Here is an 8,862-nt window from a genome sequence, read left to right as displayed (position 1 = left end):
CATCCCAGGAGAGCCAAAGATGGCTGGGGTTGGGGGGTGGGGGGAGCTGACAGGACACACATGGGAGCTGAAGAGCGGGATGTTCCACACAGATGGTGGAGGGACCAGCGTCTGGCTGCGGCGTGAGCGGCTGAGGAGGGAGGGCACAGGGCACACGCATTGGAGGAGGGGAGGTCAGGGAAGAGAAGGTCAAGGTCTTCAGAAGGATCGCCATGGCAACTGAAGGTACCGAGAACAGGGCAGGACTCAGCCCTGGGGAGACTGACAGAGGAAGGTCAAATCGCCAAGGGTCCAGGCAAGTCGAGGAGGGGCAGTGGGTGACGTGGCTCCTTGGTATGTGTGTGTTAACAGAGCTGGTAGAGGATTTGACCTTAGGTTCACTTTCTAGCCCCGCTGCCCTGGTCATTTGATAGAAGTTGTTTGTCTATGTTACTAGAAAACGTGGCTTATAATAAAAATAGACCCAACTGATAGAAGGATCTAGATTCGGAGAAACCACAGGTGAACCGTCACAGCAACAGGGCCACGTGGAGCCTGCCTTTTGAGAGACCCTGGAAGCTCAGCCACCTGACATGGATTCTGTGGGGAGCGAGATCCCTCAGCCAGGTGGCCCTGGCACCCACGCCAGGTGGGTGAGCCGCGCCTGGGGGGCTCCCGATGGCCACGTGGATGCCCCTGGAGGGTGCCCCCGGCGCCCCGCCAGTGAGCTGCGGTTCCTGCCCTGGATCCGGTGGGCTGTTGACAGTTCGGACGTTGAGACAAACCTTGGAGGACTTCCTGGTGGGCGCTGTGCAGGAGACTCAAAGTGGAGTGTTTTCACGGAGGAGGGAAGGAGAGTGGCTGGAGGGGACAGAGAGGAGCCTAAGGGACACACGTCCCCCCCTGGGCCCCGACGGCCAAGGGAAGTGGAAGAGAAACACTTGCGAGGCCTGCAGGGGAAAAGGTAGCTGCCCAGAGTAGAACGAACTTGGCCATGGACTCTGAGGACAGAGCCCTGTGGCCTGAACCCCCGAGGCTGGGGCTGGTCTCGGAGGGAGCGGCAGTCACAGCCGTGGCCAGAGCTGGCTTCTTAAGACCCAGGCCAAGGAGGCCAACAGCCTGTACAGATCAACGCTCACACCGATCACACGCCCTTCGTTCTTCCATGATATTTTCCACAATAACACACCGGGAAATTCCAGCGGCACCAGCCCCCAGGTCAGAAAAACAAGTGGGTCAAGTGGACAATGCAGACTGAAGTGCTGCTTGCGGCTGCATTCTTGTGCACGGTATTAAACCATCCTCTTGAATTTCAGGGTCTGGAGAGGCTGGAAGCATCCAGATCAAGGTCACTGCCTCCTCGACATGCTCATTCTGAGCTCAGCTCAGGCTGGCTCGGGGCTGTTCCTTCAGTTGGGAGCTAAAGCAGCTCTTTGGAAAGACAATAGTTTTCTAGGGCTGACAGAGGCTGCAGGAGGGTTGCTAAGCACAGTGGAAATCAAAACATCAATCTGAAACAGAAGCTGGAGAGCCGAGACAAAAGCCAACTGGGCAGACACGTCAGCTCGCCAAGAACTTTCCTGCCCTCCCCACCACCTCCCCACCGCCTCCCTCCCACATAAAAAAAAAAAAAACGCCGAGGCCACACGGAAGAGCCAGCTGAGGGTGGGGGGCTCAAAAAAGCATTACCTAAGCAAATGTACCGCCTCCCCCCAAGCCATGCAGTGGTGCACAAACCGGACAGAGAAAAGAGGAAAAACGTACCCTCTCCTGTGGCCACAGCTGGAAAAACATCTGCGGGGCTGGGGCGGGCCCCTCCACACCCACTCCCTGCGCTCAGCCCGGTCGGCTGTGGCCGAGGTTACTGGGACGGCTCCTTGGGCAAGAGGGCCTGAGCGCGGAGCTGGGCACAGCTTTAAGGAGGGAGTCCAGGCATTACGAAAATAATGGCACAGGGCTAAACATGCTTCTGGTCGAGCCAGGGACAGAGGACCAAGCCCCGATCAGCGGTCCCTTACACCTAGGACGGGGCCAGGGCGGCCCTCTTATCGGACGGGAATAAGTATGAGGCATCGAAAGACCCATTTCTCTACCAATGTGCACAGCTTCTCCTTACACAGGGGGAAGACAGAGCCTTCAGATCCTGCTCCTGGGCCTTAGGTTTCTACCCTCTGCCCTCCGCCTCCGCCAAGGGACTCCTCCCGCGGCAAAGCTGGGTGTGTCACTTCCTCATCCAACAAGCTCTTTCTATGACTAACAAATTAGGTCTCCAGCCGGGGCCTGGTGCTAGAGGTTCTGCTCCTAGCACTGACTGAGCAGCCAAACCAGTTCCTTGCTGCTTCCCCTCTCCTCTTCCTCAGTCAGGTTACCTGTCCCCCCACCTCCCCACCCCACCCCCACAGAACACCTTGCAGGCTCCCTGCCTGGCCCTGCTGGCTAAATTAGTGCTCCTCCTCCCTCGCAAAGAAGCCCTATTTCCACACTTGCGCATGTGTGCATGCACACACCTCTCTGAAGCCGTTAGTGTGACCCAAATATACCTTCTTATGCCGCGTGACACATGGGCAGCGGGACAAAGGGGAGAGTTGCAGCCTTCGAGTGCATCACTCGGGGAGGACTCTCGAAGCCTCCTGGGTGCCAGGGCTGCTCTGGGCACTGGGGAAGCAGCAGCGAAGCGGGGACACGGCCCCGAGAAGACGCCTTGCTTCGGGGAGGGGGCGTGGCCACTGGGTGATGCTGCCGGGTGGAACTCAGGCCTGCGTGGGATCTGCAAGGTGGGAGGCTCTGGGGACGTCGATGGGCATGGCAGGGACGGGGTCCAGGGAGCCGCGGAGGAGGGACAGTGGAAAAGACGGCATGCGTGGCTGACCCCTCCGCGTGGGGAAGCGGGCGGGACAGGAGGTGGCGGGCACGACCGCGCCCGGGCGTCCAGGGGGAAACCGGGGGAGGAGAGAGGAAGCAGGACGATGAAAGGTGGACGAGCAGGAGCTGGGGGTCGTCGCTGTGACGGAGGCAAAGCGGTGCCCACCAGCATGGCGCAGGCAGACAAGGCGACGGGGCTGGTGCAACTTCTCCTACGTGCTTTGATTTTCTCAGTGACATCTTAGCCGAGAGGGACCGGGTGGTGAAGTCTCGAGGAGAAGGGGACAGTCACCCCGGAAAGCAGAGGCGGCATCCGACGAGGAAGACGCCATGAGACTGCCGAACAGCATTGAAAACCGGTAGGAGGTGACGACGCCCTGGCCGAGCTCGTTGTGAACTTCTCCAGCCCCGAGCAGCAGCGGGAGCGTGTGCGTGGGTGGGGGCAGGGCACCTACTCAGCGCTGGGGATCCCGCCTGGCGAGTACAGGAGCGCGAGCGCTTCAAAGCGTGGAGACTGTGCAGACAGACGGCATCGCGGCCAGGGGTCGGATCCAAGCAGGATAAGGGGGGCAGCGAGGGCATGAGGGGCCTGACGGCGGGTTAGGAGTCCACAGACTAGAGGTCTTGGTGGGCTGCAAAGCACCCGCCTGGCGGGGTCCTGAGGGAGTGAGGAGGACAGGGACGTAGAGAGGAATACTTGAAGCTGACCTCGGGGGAGAGGAGGGGAAGGGGGTGAGGGCAGAGAGAGGCCAGCAGGGCAGGTAAATCGTGCTAATGGCCGTGAGCGTGTCTGACTTGGGGACGGGGTAGTGCAGAGCCCAGCCAGCCAGGAGCCCCGCTCCTCAACAAGGGGGCATGTGCTTCTGCAGGAGCGGCCTCTCTGGGGAGCCAGGCGGAACCCAGTGTGCGAGCAGCCGCACCCGCCTCCGGCAAGGCCACCGTGGGGACTGCGTGAAGGCTGGTGAGGGCGGGGCGTGGGAGAGCTGATGGACAGGAAGGGCTCGCAGAGGCGGGACACAGTTCCACGAGGCTGGAGCGAGAGCTGATCCATCTACCAAAAGCCAATTCCTACTCTATCTTTTAACCCAGAATCCAGAAAACAGGCCACTCTGATTTTGTAGTCTGGAGAGCAAACCAGCATTTGACAGAGACCTGATTAGGCCTGTGTGTTCGCCCGTGTTGGGTGCTCCTCAGAGACTGCATAGAGCTGCAGCCATGCTCCTGCCCACCGGTGACGGGCGTGGTGTGTGGCACAGGGACACGCAGGTCCAGGAGAGGTGAGGAAGTTCGACTCAGAGCAGACACATCATTCCCATCCACACACACAAGCAGTACTGGGGGGCCTCTTTCTCCACGCATCTATTAACTAAACATGCCTGCTTCATCACAGATGTCCACCCAACACCAGGGGCGGGGGAAATATTCACGATTTTTACAAAAAAAGCAGAAAAAAGCCTCTGAAGTGACCCTATTACCACCATTTCATTAATTTGGAAACTGCTTCCTCCAACTCACTAGCCTTTCTGAGCTCTCAGTTCCCATCTCAGACACAGAAAGGTGTTGACTGGGTCAAAACTGGGCATTAGGGTCTCGGTCACTTCAGAGCAGGGAGTCCTCACCTGCGTCCAAGGGCCACCCGTGCACCCTGAGGTGCTGACGTGTTCAGACAAGTTTGGGGAACACCGGGCTGAGAGGGGGGTCTGCCGCGGGGCTTCACGGTGTTTCACGTGCCGACTAGACCTGCACGCCTCCAAGGGGGACCCTTGGTGTCCAGACTCTCCCGGTGTGTGACAGTGACACACAGGCCCAGGAGAGGTGACCGAAGTCCAAGAAGTCCCGCCATTTGCCCAGGAAGCCCTTGGGCTCCAGGAGTCTCTCTCTGGGGAAGCGCGCCTTTCCAGAATGAACGCCTTGCTGCCTCTGATACCTGCCCCCCCACTCTTCCTGGGGGACCTATTTTGTTCCCCCAACCCTGGCCTTTCCAGCCGGGATGCCAATACCTACAGCCTGCCCCAACCTCTGGCTATGAAGACGTCTCCTAAGTCCTTGAAAGACACAAGACTAGAAGAATTCCTATAAGGAGAAACTCATCATCTGACTAGGCCTATTAAAGAAATTTAATCAATAATTAAGAATCTTACAAAACGGAAAGCACCAGGTTCAGATGATTCCACTGGGGAATTTCGCCAAGCATTTAAGAAAGAAATGGTACCGGTCCCGCCACAGCTGTCATCTGTGCCCCGCCCCGCCCCCGTGTCCCCAGCCCCGAGCACGGCTGGGCTGGAACCTAACAGGTGTGTCCTCTGAAGGGCCAGGCAAAGCAGGGCTTGTCTGGAAGCCTGTGGGGCTGGCCCGGCGAGCCGGTGCCAGGAAAGGGGAGGGGGACAGGCATGAGGGCACAGCTGCCGGCCAGGGCGGACGGAGGGGTGAGGCTGAGGGAGTGCACTATCCGTCACAGGTCACAGCGGGGGGGACAGCGAGAATGACGGGGCAGACGCACGGAGACTCGGCGGCCACGCGTGCCACGCCGGTTACGGCGGCTGGCGGAGGCGGAGGGCCTGGCTCCCCGCCCTTGGCCATCTGCACTTTTGCTTTTGAGAAGACTCGGTATAGCCTTGGCCAGTTTCTCTGTCGGACTATTCGTCCTTCTCCGTGACAGGTGCTCTTTTATAGACGGAGATTAGCAACCTTTGGTCCTGTCGTATCTTGCATGTCTTTCAGCTACATTTATGGTGTCTTCGGACGGCCTGGAGTTTAAATGTTTTGTGTAATCAAATCTACCAGTCTGACAGGGGTGGAGGAGGGGCAGGGGGTCTTAGGGGGCCACCTATGTTGTTTCCAGGTCTCATCGCAGGTTATGTGTTCACTTTGTGAAAATTCATGGAGCCGCGTGCTCAGTATTTCTCCATTTTATATAGTATACTTCAATTGAAAATATTTCCTCAATCTGTCAAACTGTTTTCCTGTATGACTTCTGAGTTTTACTCTTTGCTTAGAGAGGCTTTTCATGCCATAAAACTGAAAGTTTCTCCTATATTTTCTTCTAATACTTTACAAGTTGGATGTCTTTTCGTTTAACTCTTAAATACCTCTGGAATTTATTCTGTCGTATGATCTAATAATGTAGGCTCTAACTTAACGAGCGTCCACGAAGGCTTAAGAGAATCTTTCCCTTTCATGTAAGAATTTGACATTTGTTTAGCTTTCTAGCTCTGGTTCCCTGAGACCCCATAAAGGGTAAATGTCAGCTATGTCACTAGATAAAACAACTTATGATAAAAATGACCTTAACTGGTAAATTGCTTCTGGATAGGAAAGAACCATAAATAAATGATCAACCTCCAATGGGGACGCCAGGCTTGGGGCCTCCTTACGTGAGACAGCTCTTGGGACTGTGCATGCCCTTGGGTGAACTCTGGGATCTATATCTTTGGGGGTTTTGTAAGGGGTGCGGGGCTCCTGCCAGCATGAGGCTTTGAGCTAGAAGGAAGCTAGTTACCGACAGACGACCGTGTGAGAGGTCACCTGCCTGAAATGCCGCAAAGACCACTCACTCCCCTGGATGGGGGACAGTGGGCACGGCTGGGCGGGCAGGCCGTTTCCACCCTTCTCCTCTCTGACTAGTGGAGCCGAGTGGACCAGGTCCGAATGTCCAGCTGAGCGAAGGCAGAGCCCCATTAGGCACTGCGTCAGTAACGTGCACCCACACTCACCTTTCCCCCGGGTGATTTAAACCATCACCTTTATAATAAACAGAACTACTTTTACACGAGTCTGTTCCGAGCCCTCTCCTTCATTCTATCGATGTGTTTCTATTATACGATTGTTATGGCTTGGTGTTACGTTTGGTTGCCTGGTAGATCACGTCTGTCTTCGATCTTTTTCAAAACCTTCTTGGCCATTTTTGCCATCGCTGCGTCATTCGGCAGTGCTCCTGAGCGTCTCCTCACACCAGTGCTGAGAAAACAGTACGAACTGGACAGATGACGCCCTGTTTCGTTTCCTGGGGCTGCAGTGACAAAGCACCGGAAACCAGGCAGTTCAAACAACGCCGATCGATTCTCTCACGGTCCGGAGTCCCGAAGTCCAAAATCCAGGAGTCGGCAGGGCCACATTCCCTCTGAAGGCGCTAGGCTGGACCCCTCCCCGCCCCTTCCAGCTTCTGGTGGCCCCAGGCGTTCCGTGCCTGGTGGCGGCAACCCTCCGATCTCTGCCTCTGCCTTCACAGGGCCGTCTTCCTGCTGCGTGTCTGCGTCTTCACGCGTCATTCTTTCCTCTGTGTGTCTGTCTTGTGTCCCCTCTTATGAGGACACCAATCCTCGTGAAGTGAGGGCCCAGCCTACTCCAGTATGGCCTCACCTTGCTTTCTATCTTAATTGGCTCTGCAAAGAGCCTATCTCCAAACAAGGTCACATTCAGTTACCAGGGGGCAGGGCGTGGACATATCCTTTTGAGGGACGAGGTACAACCCACAGCATCCCGCTCTGAGGAGCTTGCCTTCAACAGCAGAAGATGCAACAAGTAAACAAGGTAATTGCAGTGATAAGAGCCACGAAGCAAGAAAACCCAGGATGAAACAGAGACACCTGGGCGCGGAGGCCGTGGGCTGGTGCCGCCAGGGCAGGTCAGGAACGTCTCGCCAGCCACTGAGTTAGGCCTGAATGAGGAGGCGGTGGCCAGAGGGCACAGGCGGTGCGGAGATGCTGAGGCAGGACCCGGTCTGGGGTCACCAGGGGAGTGAGCCACATGGTGGGAGAGGAGGCTGGAGACCGAGTCCGGGCAGAGGACACAGGCCAGCCAGGCCTGATCGGGCCACTGCGATGCCCGGGAGTGGCCACCGCAGTCCAGGTGCGAGAGTCTAGGGTGAAGATTAACACTGTAGCGGCTGCGGCAGGGAAGCTGGTGGGACTTTGGAGGCAGAGGGTCTGGACTTGCCGGTGGGTGGGATGGGGTTGAGTCAGAGAGGGGACGTGGATGACTCGCGGGTGTTTGCCCTGAGCATTGGCCCCCACACATATGTGGGTGTCGTTAACCGCAATGGGGGATTAGGACAAGAACACATTCAAGCGGGGAGACGGTCCCAGATATACTTTAAAAGCAGCCTGTTAAATTTTATATCAAACTCTTGTTGATTGGAATTTAATTGGATTTTACTCAGATTCTTGCATTTATAGATGACTTGGAGAAGAACTAATACCTTTACATTGCTGATAGATATTCCCATTCCGAGAATGTGGCATACCTTTCCATTTATTTCCATATTAAAGTTTTATCACTTTCTTCTTTTAGGCCTTATCTATTTCATTATGTTTATTCCCAGAAACTGTTGTCACTGGGAGTGGAATCTTCTTCCCATTATAAACTCTAATTGACTAATGCCGGTACATGGGAAAGCTATCAAGTTTTATCTATCGAGCTTGAAAAGCAGCCGGCGTATTAATGCACGAAGTCCAATGGACCAGCACGTACCTCTCAGCCACCTCCAACGGCTCTCGACCCTTCCCCAATCTTATTTCACATCCCCTTTTCCATTGTGCGTGCGTGTCCGTCTGTCTGGAATACTGACCAACGAATGCCAGCCATGATCTCACTGCATCATGGACACTTCAGGACCTGCCTCCTGGATTTTCTAAGTGTAGAATCTTAGCCGCGCCCAAGACTTGCGAGTGTCCAGAGGGGAGAAGGCAGAAGCCACAGAGGGCCCAGGACAACAGTGGTGCTGACCGGCCTGGGGTACGAAGGCCACCCGCCAAAGCTCACAGGGCCGCTCTCCGAGTGTTCCTCCTGGCTCTGTTTTCTCTCTTAAGACAAAATTCGAATAGGTTCTCAGTAACCTCATTTTCCTACCAGCAAACTGAACCAGAAACCTAGCGGGGGAGGGTGCTGCTGAAGTCAGACACGCAGCTTCGACCCTCCCTCCCCCCCACCCCCCACCACTCCAGAGCTGGAGCTATTTCTAGGCGAGCACCAGGATTTCATTATAATTTCTCACTTCATATATGTGGTCTTATGCAATTTGTT

At 56.0% G+C, this 8,862-nt stretch overlaps 1 protein-coding gene across 1 annotated transcript in view; it reads right to left on the bottom strand.

The window, feature by feature from the left end:
* Nucleotides 1-8,862, bottom strand: part of SYNJ2 (synaptojanin 2) — a 95,438-nt gene that overhangs the window by 76,665 nt on the left and 9,911 nt on the right. The window lies entirely within an intron of this gene.

Source organism: Pteropus medius, unplaced genomic scaffold (genome assembly GCF_902729225.1).
Source record: "Pteropus medius unplaced genomic scaffold, Ma_sr-lr_union100, whole genome shotgun sequence".
Taxonomy (NCBI): domain Eukaryota; kingdom Metazoa; phylum Chordata; class Mammalia; order Chiroptera; family Pteropodidae; genus Pteropus; species Pteropus medius.
The sequence above is the reverse complement of the archived record's forward strand: the minus strand, read 5'-3'. Positions and strand labels throughout refer to the sequence as shown.